The sequence below is a fragment of the Peromyscus maniculatus genome, chromosome 1 (assembly GCF_049852395.1).
Source record: "Peromyscus maniculatus bairdii isolate BWxNUB_F1_BW_parent chromosome 1, HU_Pman_BW_mat_3.1, whole genome shotgun sequence".
NCBI lineage: Eukaryota > Metazoa > Chordata > Mammalia > Rodentia > Cricetidae > Peromyscus > Peromyscus maniculatus.
This window is the reverse complement of record NC_134852.1, coordinates 15,142,423-15,152,138: the sequence shown is the minus strand read 5'-3', so window position 1 is coordinate 15,152,138 and position 9,716 is coordinate 15,142,423. Positions and strand designations below refer to the sequence as shown.

The window sequence follows — 9,716 nt, the reverse complement described above, 5'->3', positions numbered from 1 at the left end:
TCTGCCTCCCGAGTGCTGGGATTAAAGGCGTGCGCCACCACCGCCCGGCACCAGATATATTTTTGTTTTCATTTGATTTTAGAAATGATTTTTAGTTTTATTTTTTTAATTTTAATTTATTTGTATAGTTGTTTTGTCTACATGATTATGCATCTGCCCTGGTAGATTTCAGTGTTTCTTTTTTCTGATAATTCCTTAGTATTCATTCCTTTTCCATTTCAGAATTTGGAATGTATATTTTGTGGTGAGGTTATATGTTAGAAAAATGTCACGTATATGGTATTCTTTTTTGTAGAAAGGGTTTTGCTGAGTAGCCCTGGCTATCCTGGAACTCACTATGTAGACATGTTGGCCTGGAATTCAGAGACCTGCATGCCTCTGCCTCAGTGCTGAGTGATTAAAGGCTTGCACCACCTGGTAGAAATATGTTACTTTACCAGGAGCTGCCAATGTAAGGAGTGCCAAGAGTTTCAGTGTCTGAATGGATTTTGGACTCATTATTATTACATTTACTTCGCGTGTGAGTGTGTGTGTGTGTGTGTGTGTGTGTGTGTGTGTGTGTGTGTGTGTCTAACATATTGGGTATTGTCATCAGAGGACCACTTACAACAGTTGTTTCTCTCCCTCCATCAAATGGATCCCAGGAATGGAAATCAGGTCCACAGGCTTGTTCGCAAGTAGCTTCACCTGCTGAGTCATCTTGTCAGCTTGGGCTTTGGGCTTTTAGATAGTGTTGGAATAGTTAATGATGACAGATCTTTTGCAATTGGACTGAATGCATTTTGTGTGATTAAGTCTCTGAACACGTGAAAGCAGTGATCCATTTTGCAGAAAGCACCAGGAGTCAGTTTGTGGATCCTTGAATACTATACAAGAAAGTGGAGCTCCATTCCCCATGAAGATGCCAGTTTCAGAGCCAAACTCCAGCAGTAGTCATGTTGAGAAAGAGAGTGGAGAAACACAGAGCAAAAACAGGAGGATAAATGTAGCATGAATCGTAACAGGTCTTAATATAAACAAACCCAGAGCCAGATATTGGGGTGAATGCTGGAAGATCAGAGAAACAGAACTGTGGAACCAAAATAAGACCAAAATGCTCTCACCCCAAAACTAAAGGCCTAAGACTGCTCCTTTTAGCTACAGGCCATAAGTTACTGGAACAGGCCAGAAGTTACTGAGACCAGTCAGTCCAGATTCCAGAAACCAGGAAGTGTAAAAGTACAGAGCCACAAGATAGTCACGAGGTAATGCCTGCCAGACTATGGAATGTCCTCTCCCTGGTTTCCAGGGTAACTGACCACAGAAATGCCCCCACCTGAGGGCAGCCAATGAGAAATGGTGGCGGGCAACCACTCCCTTAGAAGTAATTTCTAGAAGTCCCTAGAAGCGAGCCAATCAGAATTGTACCCGCACTAGCACCCCTAAATGATGTAACCTTGTGACTTTTCCCTTTAAAAACTGAGCTTGCAGATAGGTGGGCACTTCCTCCAGCCTCCACTGCGTTGGATGTATTGGACGAAGTCCCTGCCTAGGCTTGTATTGCTTTTGGATATCCAGAATTAAACCTTGCTTTTGCATTCCAGCATGCTCGTCTTTGGTGGTCTCTCTGGGGGTCACGATCTGGGCACAACAAGAATAAGCCACAGCTTCCTAACCTTGCCAGTTCCTCAGATGATCCTGTTTCCTCAGACTGGAAGCCTCTGAGTCCTCATCCAGAATGAATCTCACCTGAACTGCTGCTAAAAGCTTAACCAGCTCCACTTCCTGGTTTTCACACCTTATATACCTTCCTGGGATTAAAGGCTCACTTTGTGGGATTAAAGACATGAGTCACCAAGCCTGGCTGTTTCGAATGTGGCTTTAAACTCAGATAGATCCACATGAATCTCTGTCTCCCAAGTGATAGGATTAAAGGCATGTGTGCCACCATTTTCTCCTCTCTATGTCTATCTATGGCTGTTCTGTCCTCTGACCCCAGATAAGTTTATTAGGTTGCACAATATTTTGAGGAACACAATATCACCACAAAGAAAATCCACCTCCAGTGTAGAAATGAATGAGGACATCTTAAAGAAAAATAATCCTGAATCAGAAAAGAAATTCAAGACCTCTAACTCCAGGAATAAAAAAGGTGAAGGAGAGAAACCAATGGCTTTAAGAGATTAGGAAAAGGCTGACATTGGGAAACTTGAACCCTCATTCAATCCCAACATGTGCTTGAAGCCTAAACTGGATGACACTATTCTTCCAACACTAACATGATCTGATGAAAGTTGATCAAAGTTTAGCCAGGAGACCCACACATACACATACAATGAAGTCCAGCCTTCTCAAGACATTTATGTAAAGGAATTGAAATGTGAAGACTTCTCCAATTTGGGAAACAACAGTTACATGAATTCCATTTTACAGCCTGTCTTTGGGATTCCAACCTTTGCAAAGGACTTGCTCACACAAAGTATCCCATGGGAAAAAGTTTCAAATGATGATCTTGTCTTGAAAGACATCCAGGATATAGAGGTCAAAGGAATGTTACTCATGGATATGAAGAAATCCATTATCACAGTTGCAGACACATTCTTGGGTGATGAACAGAATGATGCCCATGAATTTCTAAGTCAGTGTTTAGACCAGTTGAAAATGAACATGGAAAAACTAAATACCATGTAGATTATTGAGAGAGATAATGAAGCCAAGAGGTCATCTCCATCACCGTATGCTGGGACTGCCACCACCAAAAAGTTTGTTTGTCATGTCAGTGCTAATTTTGAATTATAGCTGCAGAGCTCTATTGTTTGTGACCCCTGTCGTGAGACTACTCTCAAAACTGAAGTGAATAATTACCTCTCTGTTGATCTGCACCAAGGAACAAGAGAAGAGCCTCTATCTATTCAAAAGTCTCTTGATCTCTTCTTTACACCAGAAATGAAATTGTTTTAATCATGAGAAGTACAAGAACAAGAATTCATTTCTTGGGTACACTTTGAAGAGGAGCCCCAGTGTCCTCATTGTTCATCTGAAACGCAACCACTTGACTGCTAATGGATTCTTGATCAGTCGGCAGCCAGTTGAGATTTCTAAGTATCTAAATGTATCTTCCCACTATAATGAAAACAGGAAACCACCATTTCCCTTGACTGATTAGGTCCCTCTTGATGACTGTGATGTCCCAAATGTCTCTGGAGGGAATCTGCCTCTCAGCCAGTCAAAAATCATCTAGAAATGTGAAGAACTATGAGAAAATTAATGCAGATGGGATGTGAGATCATCACACTACCACTAAGATTGTCAATTGTTATTGTCACCTTGATGAAGAAACAAATCTGGAAATTTTCACTAAATGGCTAAACAGCTGCTCCCTAATCATTGGAATAGATTCCACAAAGAATACCTTTCTTAGGCATCACTGTAATGTGTTAAGGGTACTCAGGAGGAAACAGAGGAGGATCTGAATAAGTCTTCAGAATTGAGAGATCAGAAAGATGATGAAAATATCCTCAGTACATCAGGGAATCCTAGAAATAACAATGTTCCAGGAAGCAACAACACAGTAGATGCTGACGAGTCAAAAAATGTGGCATTGAAAGATGATCCTCAGAATTATAGTCTTATCAGTGTTGTTAGCTATTTTAGGAGTTCCCAAGATTCAGTTCATTATGTAAGCTATGTGTATGATTTTCAAAAGCAAGCATGGCTCCTGTACAGTGATGTCCAAGTGTTTGAGATCCCAGAGGCCTTGACTCAGGAGAATTAGCTTCACATTGGATATTTTTTTTAACATGCATAAGGTGATATTGGAGTGGCTGCTGAAAAAGGCATCAGAGTGCTAGTCACTTGCAAGAACTAAAGAACAAAAGAAGCTGGGTGGTGGTGGCACAGGTCTTTCATCCCAGCACTCAGGAGGCAGAGGCAGGCGGATCTCTGAGTTCAAGGCTAGCCTGGTCTCTAGAGTGAGATTCAGGACAGGCACCAAAACAACATAGAGAAACTCTGTTTCAAAAACAAACAAATAAATTGAATATTTTTTAAAAAGAGCAAATGAAGAATGTGGATCTCTTCTCATCATTGCTTAATGGCTTTACACACTGCCTAGAAGAATCCTAAATTCTACTCACAGTGAAGACTCATTTAGGTCAACTGAAAACTCAGTAAACAAAACAAACATCATATTAGGACAGACACCCATACATCCACGATGCCATTTAATGTGTTTCCCTTGCATGTCTGTCTGTGTGAACGTGTTGGGTTTTCTGAAATGAGTGACAGGCAGTTGTGCCCTGCATATTTGTGTAGGGAATTGATCCAGAGCATAGCCAGTGCTTTTATCCACAGAGCCTTCTCTCCAGCCCTAACACAATGGTTTTGGTTTGTGTTTTTTTAAAAGTCATTCATTACCAATACAACACAGAAAGGAACTGACTAAATGTCCCAATGTTAGCTTCCAACATCATAATGGGTTCAGAACTAATGCCGATGGTCTTCAAGTTTTGAGATGCAGTATATAAAATGTCTCATTTTGTGAGTGTATATATGAATTGCTCATGTCATCTGGAGGATATTCATGATATTGTTTGCTTTCCCTAAATTCATGTATACCATTCTATTGTCAATTTATTAAAACCATTGTTTTCTGCATGAGTCCATGACTATTGCTGGTGAAATTATCTAAATGCCCACCAACTGGTCTTGTGCTTCCTTCTCAGAATTGCAGGGCATAGCATCAGGGTTGCACGGGAAATGAAATAGAGAGTGTGTTAAAATGTGCAAATTCAAAAGCTCTCTAAGGGCTCAGTGGATAAAAACACCTGCCACCAAGGTTGATGACACCAGTCCTGCAAGTTGTTTTCTGACCTCTAGAGCTAGCACATGTGCATATATATGGGTAAACGATGAACAAAAAAAATATAAGTTTTTGAATCTCACTATGTAGCTCTCTCTGGCTTGGAACTCTCTATTTACATAATGCTACTGTGAAATGTAGAGGTTCCCTGGCTTTGATACCTGAGTGTTGGTATTTAAATGTCTGGGCCACAATGCCTAGCACAATAACATTTTTAAGGCACTCTTTTAAAAAAAATTGAAGTGCCAAATATACTTCTTATATTTAAATCCTGATATGAGAAAATGGAGGGGTTCAAGGGACAGGGGGTCTGAGACAGACAGTCCTTTGTGTGAGAGCCTCATAAATTAACACAAACAGCATGGTGGGGCTCTAAAGAGAACATTTCAGTTCATAAGACAGAACAAGGTTCCCCTTAGTTCCCAAGAGAAGGAAGAGACCCTGTCCCATGAAGCAGCAGGCTTCCTTAATACAAAGTACCAAAGCACCTAGTAGTTTCAACCTGATTCCTGGGTCGCAAGGGGAAGGGAAAACCAGCTGGTGTTGCTGGCTATGAGGTATGTAGCCTGATCTGAGACACCCACACCACATCTATTTCAAATATAAAAATAATATTAGTACAGATCCACTCTCAAGGACCTGGGATGCTAGTTCTGTGGGTCAGAGCACTTGCTGTGCAAGCAGAAGGACCTGAGTTCAAATCCCCAGCACCCAGGTAACAAACTCTTCATTGCCATGTATGCCTGTGACTCAGCAATGGGAGGCAGGCACAAGTAGATTCCACAGCTCATTAAGCAACAAACAGAGCCACAATATGAAGTGTAAGTTTCAGATGTGGGACATTCACCAGAGAAAACTGCTGGGATGTTGTGCTAAGGTCTTGAGCCCTGAGAATATAATTAATGAAGACCACAAATGTAATTAATATCATGAGTATAATTAATGAATATAATGAGTGCATATAAGAAATAAATTTTAAAAACTATGCTTTAATACAAAAAAAGATAAAAGGTAGATTTTTGGACCTACTCAAAAAAAATATAGATATAAGATAAAAAAGGGAGATTATTGAATCTACTTTTAGAAAGGAACTACTTGTCTTAAATAGGATAAGTAATGAAAATTTTTGTCTGAATTTGTCAAATGTTAATGGACTAGACATTGTTAATGTAATTCTAGACTGTATATATTGTATATACTTATTAGATATAGTTTTTCTTGTATTAGTTATAAGCTTTTTTAATTTTAGACAAAAAAGCGGGGGAAATGTGGTGATATTGTGTTCCCAGTATATTGTTCACTTTAATAAACTTATCTAGGGTCAGAGAACAGAACAGCTGCTAGATAGACATCGAGACCAAAAAATGGTGGCACACACACCTTTAATCCTAGCATTCAGGAGGCAGAGATCTGTTTGGATCTCGGTGAGTTCAAAGTCACACTGGAAACAGGCAGGCATGGTGACACATGCCTTTAATCCCAGGAACTGATGGCAGGAAACAGGTATTTAAGGGGCGAGGACCAGGAACTACATCCTGGTTAAGCTTTTAAGCTTTTAGCAGCAGTTCAGCTGAGATTCATTCTGGATGAGGACTCAGAGTCTTCCAGTTTGAGGAAATAGGATTGACTGAAAAGTTGGCAAGGTGAGTTTTGCTGTGGCCTGTTGTGTCTCTCTGATCTTTCAGCATTCACTCCCCCTGTAACCCCAAAAAAGAAAATAACACTTTACTTAACCAGGACCACTCAGGAATGTCACAGCTGTTGCTCACGATCCTGCTGTATGCCTCTAACTAAAGTGTCGATCTTGCTGCAGGCTGTCACCTAAAGAGTCCCTCACAAATTGTAGCTTAATTTAAAGGGTCCTACTTTATGCTGGAGAGGATGTGGAACTCGGGGAACTCTCCTCCACTGCTGGTGGGAATGCAATCTTGTACAACCACTTTGGAAATCAATATGGCGCTTTCTTAGAAAATTGGGAATCAATCTCCCCCCAAGATCCATCTATACCACTCTTGGGCATATACCCAAGAAATGCTCAATCATACCACAAGAGCACTTGCTCAGCTATGTTTATATCAGCATTGTTTGTAATAGCCAAAACCTGGAAACAACCTAGATGCCCTTCAACTGAAGAATGGATAAATAAATTGTGGCACATATACACAATGGAATACTATTCAGCAGAGAAAAACAATGACATCATGAGGTTTGCAGGCAAATGGATGTATCTAGAAATAAATCATCCTGAGTGAGGTAACCCAGACTCAGAAAGACAAATATGGTATGTACTCACTCATAGGGAGATACTAGATGTGGAACAAGGATGACTGGACTGATACTCACATCACCAGTGAGGCCACCTGGAAAACAGGACCCCAAGAAAGACACAGGGATCACCCAATGATGGAGAAATGGATGAGATCTACATGAACAGCCTTGACATGAGTGGGAGCAATGAACAGCGAGGGTCGAGGGAAAGAGAGCAGGAGATCCCAGCTGGATCAAGAACAGAGAGGGAGAACAAGGAATAGGAGACCATGGTAAATGAAGACCACATGAGAAAAAGAAAAAACAAAGTGCTAAAGAGGCCCACAGAAATCCACAAAGATACCCCCACAAAAGACTGCTGGCAATGGTCGAGAGACAGCAGGGACTGACCTACTCTGGTGATGGGATGGCCAAATACCCTAATAGTTGTGCCAGAAACCCCATCCAAGTACTGAGGAATCTGGATGCAGACATCCACAGCTAGACCCCAGGCAGAGCACTGGGAGTCTAATTAGTGAGAAAGAGGAGGGTTTATATGAGCGAGAATTGTTGAAACCAAGGTTGGATAAAGCACAGGGACAAATAGACAAACGAATGGAAACACATGAACTATGAACCAAAGGCTGAGGGGCCCCCAGCTGGATCAGGCCTTCTGAATAGGTGAGACAGTTGACTGGCTTGATCTGTTTGGGAGGCATCTAGGCAGTGGTACCGGGTCCTAGGCTCATTGCATGAGTTGGCTGTTTGAAGTCTGGTGCTTATGCAGGGTCGCTTGGCTCAATCTGGGAGAAGGGGACTGGACCTGCCTGAACTGAGTCTATCAGGTCGATCTCAGTCCTCGGGGGTGGCCTTGATCTGGAGGTGGTGGGAATGGGGGGTGGGCTGGGGAGAAGGGGAGCGAAACAGGAAGGGGGAGAACAAGGGAATCTGTGGCTGTTGTGTAAAACTGAATAGTATTGTAAAATAAAATAAATAAAAGAAAAAAAATCAAAAAAAAATTAAAGGGTCCTAAAAAGGCCACGCCCACATCTCACATCATCACCTCTTAGGAACAGGGATTGGGGAAAGAAAAAAATCATTAGTGATAAAGAAGATACAGAAGACAGAAGAGGCTGGAGAGAATCTCAGTGTTGAAGAGCACTTGCTATTCTTCCAGAGGAGACCTCGGGAGTCAGATGCATGTGGATCTCTGAGTTCCCTGCCACCCTAGTCTACAATGAGAGCTCCATGACAGCCAAGGCTACACAGATAAACCTATCTAGAAGAAAAAAACAAAAAACAAAACAAAAAACAGAGAGAATCATGGATCAGACAGATCAGGAAAAGATGTTTACCAAGTACACATCTAATTCAGAGCTAATACCCAAAATAAATAAAGAATCCAGAAAAATGGATATCAAGAAAGCAACCCAAATAAACACTGGGATACAGATTTAAACACAGAATTTGCAAACGAGGAAACTCAAATGCCTGAGAAACACTTAAATATTAAATATTCTTAGCCATCAGGGAAATACAAATCAAAACAACTCTGAGATTCTTATACCTTATACCTGTTAGTAATGCTATGGTCAATAACAGAAGATAAGACATGTGGTGGTGCTCACCTTTAATCCCAGCACTTGGGAGGCAGAGAGAGGCAGATCTCAGAGTTCAAGGCCAGCCTGGTCTACAAAGTGGGTTCAAGGACAGACAAGACTTTACCAAGAAACCCTGACTCAAAACACACACAAAAAAAAAAAAAAAAAAAAAAAAAAAAAACAATGCCTGACCTGATGGCCCATGCCTTTAATCCCAGCATTCAAGAGACAGAGGCAGGTGGATCTCCGTGAGTTCCAGGCCAGCCTGGTCCTCAAAGTGAGTTCCAGGACAGCTAGAACTGTTACACAGTGAAAGCCTATCTCCGAAGACCAAAAATAATTAATAAATAGCACAAGATAGCTCATGCTGGAGAGGATGTGAGGGAACACTCCATTATTGGTGGAGGGAGGGCAAACTTGTACAGCCTCTATGGAAACCAGTGCAGTGGTTTTTAGGTAAATTGAAATTGATGGACCTCAAGATCAGCTGCACCACTCTTGGGCATATACCCAAAGGACACTTCATCCTACCACAGAGACACTTGCTCTAACATACACATCACTGCTGTATCCATAATAGCCAGAAAATGGAACGGACCTGGATGATCCTCAACAGAAGACTGAATAACGAAAATGTCGTACTGCTGGGATGTGGTGGCACATGACTTTAATCCCAGTATTCAGGAGGCAGAGAAAGGTGGGTCTCTGATTTCCAGCACAAGTTGGTCTACAGAGCTAGTTCCAGGACAGTCAGGGCTACACAAAAAACTTCATATCAAAAAACAATAAAATGAAAAGAAAGAAAGAAAGAAAGAAAGAAAGAAAGAAAGAAAGAAAGAAAGAAAGAAAGAAAGAAAGAAAGAAAGAAAGAAAGAAAGAAACGAAGGAATGAAGGAAGGGAAGAAGGAACGAAGGAACGAAGGAAGAAAGAAAGAAAGGAAATGTGGTATATTTACAAAATAAAGTATTATTCAATTGTTAAAAAGAGAATGACATCATTGGGTAGTAGTGGTGCTTGCTTTTAATCT

General features: G+C 41.1%; 1 pseudogene; it reads left to right on the top strand.

Moving 5' to 3' along the window:
- The first annotated feature begins 425 nt into the window (after positions 1–425).
- LOC143273710 (ubiquitin carboxyl-terminal hydrolase 29-like) lies at positions 426–3,220 on the top strand (annotated as a pseudogene).
- The last annotated feature ends 6,496 nt before the right edge of the window (positions 3,221–9,716 follow it).